This window comes from Temnothorax americanus, unplaced genomic scaffold, assembly GCF_048541705.1.
Source record: "Temnothorax americanus isolate GAGA-0224 unplaced genomic scaffold, ASM4854170v1 Scaffold56, whole genome shotgun sequence".
NCBI lineage: Eukaryota > Metazoa > Arthropoda > Insecta > Hymenoptera > Formicidae > Temnothorax > Temnothorax americanus.
In genome coordinates this window covers 768,872-785,815 of record NW_027509712.1, presented here as the reverse complement: position 1 = coordinate 785,815, position 16,944 = coordinate 768,872, and the positions used below count along the sequence as shown (strand labels likewise).

Here is a 16,944-nt window from a genome sequence, read left to right as displayed (position 1 = left end):
TACAATTAATTTAATTTAAAAAATATACCTTATAAAACAATCTTAGAAAACTGATTCACGTCTAAGAATTTCATCATTCTACATGATGTAACGATTGTAATGTTAAAACCAAAGCAAGATAATTAGTGAAGCATTTCTCAATAATCAATAATCAATAATCAATAATTATTAGTATGCATTTTTCATCTTGTATTTTAATTAAATAATTGCGGATACGTCGGATACGATTGTTTATCATCTTTTATTGCTTATGGTTCTCGCTCTCAGATGTTCTTAGCTCATTATGTTTATAAATTGATGTACGGTATCGGATGTACATGTCGCATTAATCATTATCCTTCAATATTATGTAACCGCGCATATATCTTGCGTATACAATATATCTCCTGCGTCTCACGCGGAGTCCTTGAATGCGAGCCTACATTGCTAGATCACGTTTCTCGATAATTCGCGATTATTATTCCTGTCTTGATCTTGGTATACCATATCGCGCTCCAACGCACGGCTAATTTGAATAAATACGCAGTCGCGATTAATCGCATCATATCTTACATTATTGCCTCTAACGGCGGCTGTTATTCCGCAAAGAGAGAATCGCGGAAGAACGTGCCTTGTGCATGACAAATGCCCAGTAGTCTCGCGTATTCTTGCGGTGACAAATTTCGGGACGGATTTTTGCCTGCCGGCGATACCCGCGTAAAATATGTCACGAAGCGTGACAGTCCTGACGCGAAAGAGATCGTCTAGGAGATGAAAGTTTCGCGTGTCTCGAACTTTTCTCTCCCTTAAGCGTTCGAGACTGAAACGTGAATGATTGCCTCACTATTTTTTGCTTTTATATTTACATCGCTTTGAACATCTTTATAATTTAATGCCTAGTTTTACGTTAAATTTCTACATAAAACACAATTGAAATTTTTTGATATAAAAATTTCAAGTTTTTTGCGATGGTTTCGGCGAACTGTTAAAATTCTATTAAATCCAACGATCGATTTGGATTTATGTTACTGTATTTGAGAATAATTCTTGATTTTAACGCAAAATACATACTATTTAACGCTTTTCTTTTCCGGAAGACTTTAGCGGTATATCTTTCGATTTTATCGTAATGACGCGCCCGCTCCACAATTTCTTTTACATAACGTCTCACGTTTAATGCGGATATAATGTCAACATACGATGCGACGAAATTGCGGTGCATTTCCGTTTTATTCGCGTGCAACTTAAAAAAAAACAGGATACGGCTTAGCACACACCGCGTGTTCCGAAGGGATTAAAAGCCAGATTCCGCGCTTACATCGTACCGAAACACCAATTTGCGGGCGGCACTTATGGCGGTGGCTATTGCGGCGGCGTCACCTTACCGGGCCCGTAATTCCGTCGAGTGGTGGCAATTCGACCTGCGGAGGCTTCGCTATCTCGAGTGCCCGCGCATACACGTGTATGCATGTGCGCCTGTGGTGATAATCTCTGTGGCCGCAGCGATTCGAACCACGGCACGCCATAGATACGCCTGGGTTTTACGAAAAACCTCGGAGGTTGATGTCGTCTTTGATGTCGCGCGAGAGGTATTTTCTGACCAAGCCGCTAAACTATGTAATATCCTTTTGTCACTCAATACCGGGAAACACGAGGCTGCTTCAGCAACGGGCGAAGCAATTAGTTAAAATGACTCCACGATGAGAGCGAGGAGAGATGCTCCTTATCTCGTGTTCATGCGAAGGTAAGAAGGGCGTACTCAGGACGTCCCAGAATTTCGGAGCTAATTTCGATGATAGATCTCTGGACCAATTTATAGTCAAAATTAAGGCACAGAGATTCCGGGATGTTCTATGTACAGCGTTATATTTCACGAAATTTGAGAAAAGCTTGGTTTCTTTTTTAAGAATATATTATTTTAGATATGTTTCTTTCTTAGAAATCAAAAATTTCGATTAAGAATAATAAGCTCTGTATTGTTTTTTTAGAACTAAATAAAGAAGACTCGAGTTACATTAATGTAGAAGTAAGATTGTACTCTAGAATTCACACAAGTTTAACGATAAAAAATTGCTCCATGGAATATCGAGAAAAAAGTTTATCTGATAAAAAAACATTGATTATAATTTCTATGGGTTAAAATTACATGTTGTCCGACTAACATTATATAACGCTAGGATACGTCATTATACGCATACGTCGAAGTGCAGTCTAAAAAAACTACGAGCGCGGCATCATAAATATCAAACGCGGAAGTAATGCATTTATTCCGCTAAGTATAATATAATATCGTGTATAAATAAAATCCTTTCGCGTACACAAGATTTTTACGCACTATAATAATAATGTGCTTACATAACGTAACTTACATAACGTAACTTATATATAGTTTACGTAAGCTGGTAGAGTATTAATTTCATTTCCCAATTAATTTGCTGCAAATTTTATTTTGACGTAATCGTAATTAGAGTTTTAATTATCCAACTTGTTATTATTGAAGATCTTTTTTTTTCGAATCAAACGTAAGATTTTTAAATCTCATTTACGATGGATGCAATCTAAAAAGAAAATTAATTTTTAAAGATATTCAATTTTTATTAAGAGTTCCAAAGAGTAATATTGGTACGTTCTGCATCCGTGTAAAAATCGTAACAAAAATAAGAAGCTGCGATAGTATCTTGAAAATCGAATATACGAGTGTAAGAGTTTTCTATTGTGGTATCCTTTTTCTTCAAACGATTTATTCGCCCGTGCACTTGCGAATTGCATAGGAGTCAGAATAACGTTGTCATAATGCATGCGCAAGATAAAAAGACACGCTTGCGCATGAGAAAGAAGCGTATAAAGAAATCGGAATACCTTGGCGCGGATGCGGATTTCGCGCGCATACAACCGAATGCTGGATTTTAAGGTCTGCGCGTATACATATAACATTACCTGCACCTGGAACGAGTAAATTCAATAGCCGCAATGATGTGGCAACGAGCCCACAAGATCGCGTGTTTTAGCGAACAATTGCTCACTTAAGCTGTACACGAAGAGACTTCCGGATTCGAGATAGTATTCTAAGCGGCTATTATCGCTAAAGTCAAAATCAAAACATGATATATAGGAAACGTGTATAAAAAATAAATATCCATCTGTGTCGTAACAAACAAAAATCTAATCACATTTGATTTAATTGTTTTGGTGACAAAGAAAGGAGAGCAAGCACGTTTTAAAGATTTGAAAAATTTTTATATTTTATATACTTTGTATATGTCTCAAAATACTTTGCAAAGTTCGAAACTGTTTTTTTTTATTTTTTTTTATTTTTAGATTGTTTTTTTCACGTTTGTAGTTTTGAATGACGTGAATAATATATATAATTATTGCAAAATGGTGTAAGACGATCGCCCGCTAATTGAGTTTCTCATAGCTGCGATACGATCGAACGAATGAATTCTATCAACGAGCGGGCATCTGCCCCGCATTATTCTCTCTATGGGGCAACCGGGTGAAAATGAGTACAGCGCACGTTATAATAGGAGATAAACAGACAGACAGATAGATGATTGTATAGATAGAGATAGATAGGTAGGTAGATCTCTGTTCGCGGGCCTGTGCAGGCGCGGCAGGAGAGCAACAGGTTCGACGTTCGCGACACAAAGGAAGTTGCGTTCGGGTTATCGGTTACACCGGCTAAAGCCATGCGTTTGTCTCGATTAGTCGCGGGGGTTTTGCCAGATCGGCTGTGAATTACCGTGACCGCAAAGATGGTGATTTGCAGTTGCGCCAGCGCACGGACCGCTACCTCGGAACTACTTAGTCGTAAATTTATCCCGAGTAGCGAGTACCCTGAATACGCGCGGTGCACGCGCCTGGGCGAAGCCTCCTTAATTCTCACGAGGCTGACAATGAGAAAGGAGAATGACCGAAGGAAGGCACCCGAATGGGCACAGAATAGCCGATGGAAAGTCGAGCCTGCCAAGTCGGCCAGGAAGCAACAGGTTCGATAGGCTTATACCTAAGCCAGTGGTTCTTAACCCTTAAACCGGTGGTTTTTATGCGGGCTCGCGGATGTTAAATAAAGCGATTCTGAATAAGTGACTCATCATTAAGACGTATAGGTAATCTATCTATTTTGAAAAATATCCTCTCTGAGAAAGAGAGATAACGTGAAAAATATATAGATAGTATGTTTGCAGTATTATTTAGAGTTGCAAGCTGTGCTTTCTGTAAATGTAAAAGAAAGATTTGGATTCCATTCAGAGAAAATATTTCATGTAAAGTAAATTTTTAATTTTAGAATAATCTCAGTTTTGAAGATGTATAATTTACATAGAACTGAATTCTTTATGCATTACTTTGATTTTGTTATACTTATTTTACCTATATATAAAACATTCAAAAAGAGGAAAACTAAGATGTTCAGTATTTTTCTATGTCCATTTATATACATCAAAGTTCCGTTTTAATGAAACTTTTTTTGCGAATAACGTTTTAAGAAGTTTTAATAAGCAAAAGGTGGTTAAGAACCACTGGCTTAACGCCTAATGAAGACTCATGACGGAGGGGCACCCCTCAATGGTAAGGTTTCCGACCATTTCTACTCGGGTTGATGACGACCCTTTCTGTCGTGGTCAGATGTATTGGCTTTGGGGACCATCAGGGGACCATGTGTTTATCTCCACGTCACGTATCGTATTCCGATAGCTTTTATCTGTCAATTTTCTGTAACGAGGGACTGAAGTAGCATCCTGTTCTTTGAAGTGACACATGGAAACGTTTTCTTTGTTTCTGCATGATTTACGAGCTCAGGAATGTATCTTTTTATGAAAGTCTATTCGACTGGAAAACGTTAGATATATGTTTTAAGATATTTATGGCATATTGCATAAGTTTTATTTTATTTCTTAGAGAAAATATATTCGAAAGGTATTTTTATGCTTTAGAGGTCGTTTAAATGTTTAAGAGAATCGTATAAATTTTGTACTCTTTGAGATTTTATTTTCTATATTTTTATACCTTATTCAGTTTATGAATAAATTATTTTATTAAATTATGTCATCGAAATGATATCTTTTAAATTTTTATCATAAAATATATGTCGATAATTGAAAAAATCAATTATTATTTTTATTAAATATATATATATATAACATATAGAAGATATTAAATAAAATCTCTTATTTATAGTGCTTACTAAGTTTAAGTTAACGCAAGTATTTAATTTTCACAAATACTTCTAATTATATCAGCATTTAAATTGCACTTATGAAAAGCGGATTGATATATAATTTATAAATATTTTGACTGCTACAGTCATTTACAGTTTAGCCTGTATATTGAGAAGCATAGTTTCTCACGTAAACATTCAACGAAATAATCAAATGCGACGCGACAGGAGAACTTCCTTGGCGAAACTGTCCGCGAAGTGCGACTCCGGATTACTCCGGAATCGATAAATGGGGGAGTAATAAGAGACTGTTAGAATGGAAAATTACGACATTCGAAATGCGTGACGACATCAGGATTTGCGGTACAAGTTTCTTCCTCGCGCTCATCGTCCCCATTTTCCCGAGGAGGTTCTTCGCGACATCACTGAATACATCCTGTTTCTAGCGTTATATATACCTTCTTTTTACGCCCGTAACGAATAAAAAACCACGCCGCAAAGCAGCGCTTTGACGTGTAATAGGACGAAGTTCATTTCGCGTCTCTGTGATCGGAGGACGAGGAGCGAGTGCCTTCTCTCGCACCCTCGTTTGCTCGCTCTTCCCTGCCCTTCTCTTAGCTGCTCTCTCAGTACTCTGAAGGAAGTCAATATCCACCGCCTGTTGCTCCCCTTCCTTCAGCACCCTATTCAGTCTGCTTTGTATTTCTCGCTCCGTCTCCCTCGCTCTCTTTCGCTCTCTCATTTTCCATCTCGTCACTCTTCAGCCACCCTCGTACCCTCATCTGGTCACGACAAGCTCGGGGACGCCCTTTCTTCGTAAAACACGATCTTCGCTGGGAATTGCGGCCAGATTGAAAGGGCAATTCTACAATTTTCACTCGATAGCGAGTGGATTGAGTCTCTTTTCTTCGTGAGATGGGGGTCGTGCCGTCAGACGGAGTCGTCCTTATATCAGCCTTTCAGTTTACGCACAGCCGTTGCCGACAATCGCAATTACTTCGAGATTTCTTTTGCTTGTCACACACGATAACGATGGCATGTGTGCATTTGTGCGTTATCATTACTTCTGGTAAAACACACGAAAATTCGCACAATTTAAAAAATGATAATAATAATAAAAATTTAGAATGCGCGATGGTCTGCAATTAATATAAAAATTTATAATGTACGATGGTTAATTTAATTTGCATTTATTTTACTGGAACGATACATAAAATTTGCAACAAAAACATAAAATTAAATATTTAATTTTAGAGGTTGAAAATATAATGGATATACATACATATTTTTTTTATTGTTTGTAAACTGCTTGATCTTTTTTTTGGGATCACGTTAAACATGACGTGAACGGTTTGTCGAAAACGCAAATTGCGCTTAATTAGATACGCACCGGTCAACATTATTCATACTTAACATCCGCGGTCTCTCTCTCTCTCTCTCTCTCTCTCTCTCTCTCTCTCTCTCTCTCTCTCTCTTGCGCGCAGGGTATACAAAACCGCGGTGAATATAACTACGCCATTCAAAACACATCGCGATTGTTCCTTTGTCCGACTGGAGTGTACCTGTCGCATGTCAACATGCCCTAAACAAAATGAATAATTCAGAGTTTCGGGAGGGGAGCGCAAAAGCGTTAGCTATAGCCAGCCAGTTGGCGCCGTGAATTAACGGCGCTTTTCACGGCGGCTAATCGTCGGGCGCGACAAAGCAGTCGAATACATGCTTAAAGCTATTTACAACATTGTAACACGTGTTATTATTACCACCTTGTACCTCGGAAGTGAGGGTATTCACTGTGAGATCATTAGCCAAACAAGACTCGTGTAAGGAGCGCATAGTGTTGGAACATTGAATTGGTTTAAATTGCATCGCATAATCGTCTCGCAATGGTTTCGTGTATACACGGATAGGAATATATTAGCTGAAGTAATTTAAAAAAGTTATAGAGACAGTAAATAGTATTGTGGGAACAGATGAATAATACATATATTCTCCAAAGAGGAATTAAAAAATATTTATATAAAAGAAATGAAAAAAGATTGTTTTGTACATATAGTTAGAAATAATGTTTTTCGGTAATAATTCATATCTAATTAAGAAAACCGTGTTAAGAAGAAAGGAGAAAAGAAATGTCACATAATTGAACACAATTCTAACGAATTAGCCCGGTTACTACATCTAAACAAGCAGATCTTAACACACAATAACTAGCTTGCAACAAGTAACATCCGCACTTCATTTGTCTCCCTACAAGCTTCGTGTACCTAAACCAAGAATTAGTCCCTTAACACGCTTAACGCTAAATTTTCGGTTAATTATACGGAAATCTACTTAACGACTGTGCCTTTAACGTTACAGTAGTGTCCTTCGTTTGAGCGCTCGCTACTGTGACTTTATTTGGTTTGCTCATTATTGGGGGTGCAGCTTTGTACGCAATATATTAATTGCGCGACTTTGTGTGTTAAACATCTCGAGATTGCAAGTCTTTGAATATTCTTTGATTAATTTAAAATCGATTTCTCTGCGATGAAAAGCATTTGTTACAAGAATTTGACAATGCCTTTTTTTTTAACGGTTCAAGAAATTCATGGTCTGATAAAATGATAGCACGTTAGTTCGGAACATTCTACACATATATAGATTAGATGTTTTAGTGGCATGCTTCGGTTATTGATGACTCTCAAAACTTTCGCCGAATGAATGTTTGAGATGAGATTAATCGATCAATTTTTAGCGTGCCGCGTTCACTCAAGATTGAATGAAAGAGAATCTCTGATAGGAATGCCAAAAATTTGTTCTGCATAAATAGCTGTATAGATATGTACGTCGCTGCATTGCTGCATGCATCAGTGCATCGATAGATTAGTAGAAAAATGCACTGCTCGGTTCGAATTTCTTTCTCGATGTCGTTAGCTTTTCTACGTTTTTCTAATGGCGACATCATTAAATCATATAAAAAGATAATGGTTTGAATTTCAAATAAACCTCAAAACGATTGAATCGCATAGATAATTAAAAATTAAAAATCGTGCGGTAATAGTATGCTATAGTTGAGTATATTTGATGTTTAAATTTGGCAAAATTCAATATTGAGTTAAAATCTCGTTTTTTTAAATGCATTAAAACGCTGTTTTTGTGTTAACAGTATATATTTTAATAATAATTTAAATTTCAAACGTGATGCAAAATTTGTAAATATAATGCAAAATCCAAATTTTTTAAAGTAATTTACAAATATAGTATTACATGCACTAAAATATAACGTGTCGCATATATGTATATTTATATTTGCGAGAGAACGTATTTTATCTTATAAATAACCATATCGAGTCTGAAAAGCTTTAATGCACATTTTTTGTTACGCTACACGAATAATTTACTAAATTTTGCAGTTTTGCGCTCAATTGTATAAGCATAAACATATCGTGCTAAAAGTAAAATCTTAATTGTCAAAACTATACGAGGCTCAAAAAAATATATATCTCGAAAATTGTTGCAATCGAAGCGAAGAAGCACTGGAACCTTGGTGGTAACGCCATTTATCCGATCTGATTAAAATCAGTCGATACGATTAATTTACCAAACGGATCTACACTGGAGCAAATAATAGTACGTATAATAACAATCGTTCTGTGCCGCGCCGTCCCGTGCGAGCGCATATATACAGTTAATCCGATAATTGTCGTATCGGCCGTCGAGCGCACGTGTAAATAACGCTTGTTTACTAGATTTTGTGATATTCATTTGGCGAGCGTGACGCGACATTAGCTCGTTATTCTCTCGTGTCACTCGCATTCATCGGTACTGCGGTACTGCGAGATTTATTAACGAACACCTGTCGTTTTGGACGAGGTTCCCTCTTTTTCAATCGAGGAATTTGGATTCGAACTTTTTCCCGTTGAAAAACTCGAGATTACAGAGTTATAGGATAAAATATAGGATACAAAATAAGGGATAGATATTTTTATACGAATTACTAAAGCATGATATCTTTTGAAATAATATAAAAATCTATAGTATGTGCGTAATTATTGTCTGTATAATTTGTATCTATATCAACGGAATGACGGAGTTCTAAAATAAAAACGGAGTTCTCTTGTGCAAAGATTTGACCAAATATATATATGTATTTTTTTCAATAAATATGTGAGCTACGCGGGCAATTATAAGCTTAAAAATTTTCACCCTCTGTTTTATTTTTCAGCCAATTTCGAAAGACTCATTTTCTAATCTCTTTATTAAAATAAAAATTATAAATTAGTCAAAATTTAAATACAGACACATATGCTTCTCTAAGTGGTATTGGATGTATTTCAGTTTCAATATGTATCATTAATCACTGCTCATAATCACTGCTGCGATATTCGCATTCACTCGTGCAAAGATTATTTTTAAATGGTTACGGCAATGAATGAGTCTCCAAATTCGGCATAATTCTTCGCTCTCTTTTCACGCAGTGCCGCACGCGCGACAGCCACCATTTAGCTGAAACGAGAAATATTACGTAATGAATCTTACTTGTTGCCCGGCAATTCACACACACGCTCGGCGCGGTGGAGATGCTCGTTGAATATTTGATGAGAAACGGCGGGTGCGGATCGTTTTTCGCTATTACATCAACGATGTTGGACGAATAATTCTACTTTTGATATCGCGAAATTGAAATTCTCTCATGTGTCTACACTTCAGCTTCGTGAAGTTTCTACTTCGGTTCTACTTGATGCTACGCAGAGGGAATTCTAAAAATCCTCATCTCTTTCCTCTTCTCGAAACTAACAAATTTTTTTCTCTCTTAATACATATCCGCGAGCTAAAATTCTACTCAAAATTATAATTAAAAAGAAACAACAAGCACATTAGAAGAAGCTAAAACAACTATAACGCTAATTGTCAAGAAAGAATAACAACCTGTTTATTATATGTTTGTATAATTATAATTTTTTATAATATATGGTTTGCACAACATATTCTGTGAAAAATTTGGCAATTAACTCATTTTCCGTTTTTTTATTGTGGCGAGAATATTTAAAAAATTTGTCAAATAACTTATTTGCCGTTTTTTTTTTATCGTGACGAGAATATAATTTAAAAAATATTTTACAGTCTTTCTTTACGCGACGTATTCTAGTTTTCACATTTTGTGCTTGCAAAACCTGCTTTACAACATGAAACGTGCGCTAAAATCCTCCACCGTTACTTCGTATAGCATTCCACTCCTTTAACTTCTACATCGCACAAACTCCACTCGTTATTTCACTCGTAAGGTTTTGAATTGTCGCGCGATGAATAATTGATTAATTAAGAAAACACGTCCAAACGCCACGGCCAAACGCAAAGGGAATTATTTGTAATCGGTGGGAGAGACACGAGACCGTTCGCGCGCTCGTTTCTGCTTACGATCGCCGAAAACTTTGCTCGTTACAAGTTGTGCAGGCGACATTCAGATCCGCGCTGAAAATAAATTTCTGTCAAAAAGCGCTTGATATGGCTTCGCAAACTCCAATCGAATTGGCTGCTCGGTACCAAAGCGGAATAATTATATCGCGTCGAAATTATGTAATCGCTGGTTTTTTACGTTTCTTCCTTCTTCTTCGAGTTTTCCGCTTTGTAACTCGTTTTGCGAAGAACGATTAGCTGAAAGAATGCTGTCTTTTCGATTCTAGAGGCATTATAGCAGATATTAATAACGTTGTGGAACACTATAGATAGAGCTTATCAATTTATTTGAAATTATACTGTCGTCGGATACATCTCTTTGAATAATTTTGCAGCTACGCGACCTAATCGGGAAATTATACAGGTTGAGGCAATAACTTTAGTGTCCCTGAATAAACCATATGTACGTTCCGATTGTCCGTTTGTCGGTCGAAACATCGATTGGAAGAAACATGAAATATAGATATGGCCGCGAGCTAACAGGATCAAAATTCTTTCGTTTTCGTTTCTGGCGAAACACGAACATTTTCTTGAATCTTTGAATGGTATTCCGTATTGTTTCCAGCGATATTGTAAAGAAAATTTACTTCAGTTACATTGGAGCGAACGTAACTTGAAATTGAATTTTAATTTGACGTCTACCTGCAAGCATATTTTTAGTTTGATATTAAATATTACTATAAGTTTCGAAAATGACGAACGACGGAGTTTTCGTTAAATTCGATTTCAGATTCATAAAAAATGATCGCTAAAACGTTTGCGTGAATTTGCAGTCTCTGCTCAAAGGAATATTTATTCGACCGTAAAACAATTCTTTTGCAGTCGAGAACTACAAAGTATTCCCTTATTACAGATACCTTGCCATTCTTTAGATTGTTCCGCGAATTGAACAAAAGGTCGGGACGAATAAAAATGCACCGATTACGCGACATAACATATGAACCTGTGTTACTATTGTGCGCAGAGATATGTCTGTATTTTATCGCGCAAATGCGCGCACGACAGGCATTACTTTTCTTTTTCGACTAAAAGAATCGAGAGATAATTTGCTGATTTTGAAGACAAATACCAATCAGCTGTTGTACGAATTCTTTCCTGTATACAGTAAACTCCCATATATAGTAACATAGATTCATTATAACACGTATTCGTACAACACGACGGAAGAATTTTAATATTTGTTTTAAAGTAAAATAAAAAATATTTTACTGTTACATCTTTAATATTTGTGAATGTGTTTCTATATGCATATACGTAATCCATATACGTATAATTTATGTGACTCGTATAACACGGAACGCATCTCCTATATATGTTACATACGGGGGGGTCTGTTATATGTAGAGATAGGGGCTTGCACATTTCTTTTCATATTATATCACTTCTTACCACACAGCGTGACTATTCGATATAGATATTTTTAAATATTTGGTTATTTAAATCTTGTAGGTTTTTTTTAAGTATTCATCGATAGTATGATTATTATGTAAAACAGAAATATCATCAAGAAAATATTCGTTCGTCTAAAAAGGAAGACAAATTCAGGTGACGTATGCGTATATTATATTTTATATTATATTATATATTTATTTTGGAAAATGATGCAATCTCTTAGTTTTAGGGTGCTATATCGACAAATTGATATTGATATGAATTGAATTCATGGTGTTCTCTCTCTCTCTCTCTCTCTCTCTCTCTCTCTCTCTCTCTCTCTCTCTCTCTCTCTCTCTCTCTCAAAACAGAAACACATTAAATAAATTAAACGGTTTTTTTTCTCTTTAACTCTTCTTTATACAAAGTATAATTTTTTATATAAAACTTTTTTATTCAGCAGTAAGTAGTGACGCTTTCCTTTGATTTCTTTTTTTTAATCTACTTTTCAAGCGGCGAGAGTAAAAATCTATTTGTAGAAATTTTAAACTCACGATGAAAAATAATTAAGGAATTAAAAAAGATTTTATGCCAAAACATGCAGAATATTCTAATCCGTACGATAGTATCAGTAAAATAAAACTATACTACGGTCTGTTAAATCTTCATGCACATTTTAGCATTTAGTGTTTATTATAATTTTTTATTACTTTTCTTTTGTGATTATTTGTTGATTACAGTCCAATTTGTTGTATTTTATATTCGCTATTTGCACTTTTTTACATATTTTTATTGTTTCTTTTTTCGACGTTTTTTATTTTCAAAATACAATAAATCTTTTTTCCGTTTATTAGTTTAATTTGTGTGCAGTCAGCTGACATAGCCTCGCAATAAAACAAGAGCGTAAGCTGGATTCCGAAATTACGGTAAACCAGCCTCAGAACTTTCGGTTAAAATATCGAGGGATAAACCGCACAACTTGTTTGTTCTGTCGTGTCGGTATAGCATACAGCCCGCGAGAAAATTGATGCAATCGACTCGTCGATATCGATGCATGCACTTTGACGCCATCCGAGCCGCTAGTTAAACGCCAGCATGTTTATCGTCGTGTTGTGTTGTTATTTGATAAAACGAAAAATTGCCGACGACACACCGGCGTGAGTTCGTTGCGTTTTTATTGTGAATGCGACGCGTGCACCTGAATAACGATGAGAGAAGCATATGTGCCACGTCGGAAGAGTTTCCTGATACAAATGGACCTGAAAGGATCCTTATCGCCACGTCGACAAAACGAAATTGCTCCGATAAAAACGATCGGGATGGCGAAGGACGCGCACGAGGCATTTTTACAGTTCTTTATATCAGAAACTAATGGATATATGCTCGTGTGAATATTATGGCTCGGTATCTTTATCCATGGCAATATTTATTAGTGCAAATTTATCGTAAGTGGTTTTTTTTATCCTGCTCAGGTAGTGCATACATATACAGCTTGCGAATATATGGAGGTATGAATAATAATCTAACATGTCTGGTCGTATTCGCGCTTTTCCTATTTTTTTTCGACTGTTAAATATTACTCGTCTTATAAAATTAAAATTGACTCTAAAAGCAGAAAGGTCCGAACTAGACGTGAATATGTTAAATATACAAAATTCTGTTATTAATATAAATACGGTATAGACATAGCTGAGTGCTTTATTATGTATTCACAACAAAAATACATGCTGAACGTCTACAAACTGCAATGCTGTATTTCTGTGGTATTGACGTACATTGCTAAATTGCAGCTAATCTAGACCGATTTTACTGTTAATTATTTTCGTCCATCGACACGGTCTCGCGTCTCGAGTCAAATATACCGAGACACGTTGACAAGTGTTGATTGTAGCTATATTCCTAGTTTGTTAGAAGCAAGAACGGGGACCGGCCGGGATTATTCAGCAAGTTCCCGGCGCACCTGTGCATAAATCCGCGTATTATTACGTCGCCGGTATTAAGCCACACTGTCGCCCGATTAATTAGCCTCGGACAGGGTAGCCGCGCGATTACACGCCGAGCGGAGCCGACGGCGTCGTTGCATTACTCCCACGGACTCTCTCGGCGGGGCACGGCTTGTACTTCATTATATCTCACGACGGATAGCGCGACGTCGCCTTACGGCCGTTTTATCACCGCCGCGAACTGCTAAATTCACTTCGGCGAAGTTTGCGCGCACGTGAAATATATTCGGTGACAGAAATCCGATACGCCGGGGAGTTCTCCCTGATTCAGTCCGGGGCCGGGTCACGTACCGTGATGGCGAGCTTAAAACCGCTCTTATGAGCTCGCGTCGAATTAATCTCGACGAAACGCAACCCCGATGAAAGCAAACCCTGACGCATTGCGGGGAGGGGAGCGCGACGTAATCGGGAGATTTTCAATGACAATCCCGCGAGAAGGTTCTGCTTTTCCGTTCGGGATGACGATGACGGCCGTAGAAAGCCGCGATTCCGCGTGCAGTGTGATATCCACATCCGCAAGTACGCGTCCCGCTGCGACGAAACTTCTGACACTTGCACTGTTATTTATGACGTTCTCATAATTCGAGAGCATTTTAGATAACAATTGCAACTAACCGTCACTCGTCGCTCGTCCTGGAAATTTGGTGGAAGTATATAATACAAATGGAGGTAATCTACGATTGGCCTTTCAAGTTCGTTAATTAAAAATGTGGATTAAAATGAGTATAAAATATTTCGATTGACATTTTAATAATTTTCTACATAATGAATGGAATAATCTATATAAAATAGAATGTCTGTATATGTATATGTATGTATTCTTTATACACTCTTAACTATTCTCCCGGGCGAAGCTCGGGTAACCCAGCTAGTTCTTTATATTAATACTTGTGATAGCTTTCAATTATTCATATCTCACATTTTGTTTCTGATAACTTTAAAAAAATTCAATGGTTAAATAAATTAAATAAATGATTGAATGCCGACGAATATGAATGTTCTTGACACGAGTAAAATTATGTCGAAGTGGACATTTGCGGATCGATATTTGTTTTAATAAAATTTAATCCTCACGAAAAATTAATTTCAATATAATCGCACGCGATCAATTTTAAATCTTTAAAACGTTAAAACTGTCGGACGCTTTCTTTCACAAGTGGTATCAATTCAAACAAAAATTTCCGTTGACGGGAAACCGTAACAATTTCCAAGTTTCTGCAGCATAACCATTGTCTTGCATTAGAAACTGAAGTCGACATCGATGACTGCGCGGTCGAAGTTGTCTCAAGGGCTCATCGAGTTTGACGTCGACATCATCGCGCGGAATTGTTCCTGAAACTTTCGCCTTTTGAAACCCCGTGCGCGTGCCGCGAATCGCGGCGAACTTGCTCGAGCTGCTTTGACATATTTTTTGCTATTCTTTTTTTCTTTTAAGCGAATCCTAGCCGGTCGATCACTCTGTCGCTTTCGGGCCGAGAGACGTAAAGTCGCGCACGATTTTTCCGGTCGGTTTGCGCGACAAAAGAATCTCTTGTCTTCTACCGGCGGAGAGAGGTCTCCGGAGAAAGGACAGTTTCTTCGGTGGTGGGTTACGCCGAGCGAAACGGACGTTTCGACATGCCACGTCGAACGCAGAGAAGACGTTACTCTATGTCAAGTTTGGAGGCAGAAGAAAAGGCTGCGCGCCCCGAACTCGTCGCGTATAGCGTCTCCTGCCACCCGCTGTTCCACCTTGGACGAGAAATGGCGTTCCGTGATGTATATACATATGTATTACGGACGATACGGACAAAGAAAGACTCGATGGTTTCTCGCGTTCGCAAGTCTTTTCGGATTTAACCCGATCCTAAATCGATCTTCGTCCGACGGTGAAATCGCCGATCTCCTTCTTCACACGATTAGCATACATTTATTTCTATCTGCGGATCAGCTCGAGATAATCTTGTCTTAAATACGACGTCTGCTATGCTTGTCGTAGAATGTTCCGAATGAGATTGCTGACATGATCAATCATCCGATACATTTTGATCAGAGCGAGACTATGCTCGTATAATTTTCTTATTGCCGCATATATTCAACTCTTTTGTGAAATATCAATTTCCGAGGTTATTTTATTTTAAACTGTATTAAACTATATTATATGTTTATTAGAATTTAAACAACATTTAGATGAAGTAAAAATTAAATCTCTTAACTTTGCATCTTTTTTATATACGCATTTAACAGGTATATACACGTGTTATTTTATTACAATGCTTTACAATATGTACAATTATAATTGATGTATATTTATAAATAATATTTAGATATGGTAATATTTAACGTGGAAAATTATAGGTTTAATTACCTGTTAATTTAATATAAAGATCAATGTTTAATATCTTTACTTTACGACTAGATAATAATATTTAGGTTAAACACGTAATAGTTTAATTCATCATTACTAATGTTTTGGTTAGAAATAATTACGAAGTCACGGCGTACAGTGTTGTAATTCGCGCAAGGCGAAACAGATAAACAAGATAGACAAGCGAGATAACGTAGATCATGACATATATTTCTCTCTCTCTCTCTCTCTCTCTCTCTCTCTCTCTCTCTCTCTCTCTCTCTCTCTCTCTCTCGTAGAGATTATAGTAACAAGCGAACAATATGTCGTGTTACGCGGGGAAATGGCTCGACGCGTAATGCGAGACTCGAACACTCGATTCGATGCGTTGCACTCTGAAGAAATATGCGCATTCCAGCGCTGCAGATGCAGTTGACGCGAGCGCATTGTTGCATTTCGCGATCGCTGCAATACGACGCGCCACTCGGAAAGACATCCCTTAAAGGGCATGGCATACTCGGCGAGTTATTCGACTGTACGTAACTCGCCCGCCTCCTCCGTCGCGCATCCAGCTCAATGTTATGGAAATGTCTGGAACTTTCGTCAGAGGGAATTTCCGTATGTGTGCTGCCGGGTGGTGTGTAGTGGAGTGGAGTGGAGTTTCTCTCCGGAGC

At 37.3% G+C, this 16,944-nt stretch overlaps 2 protein-coding genes across 3 annotated transcripts in view; one reads left to right on the top strand and one right to left on the bottom strand.

Moving 5' to 3' along the window:
• Rps17 (ribosomal protein S17) overlaps nucleotides 1-5,626 on the bottom strand; it is a 209,348-nt gene extending 203,722 nt beyond the window's left edge. The window contains exon 1 of the mRNA XM_077419577.1: nucleotides 5,623-5,626. The gene's annotated coding sequence lies outside the window, so the exon portion shown is untranslated. The remainder of the gene's footprint in view (nucleotides 1-5,622) is intronic.
• The window catches only part of Fur2 (furin-like protease 2), a 348,856-nt gene that overhangs the window by 200,004 nt on the left and 131,908 nt on the right, over nucleotides 1-16,944 (top strand). The gene's annotated exons all lie outside the window — the stretch shown is intronic.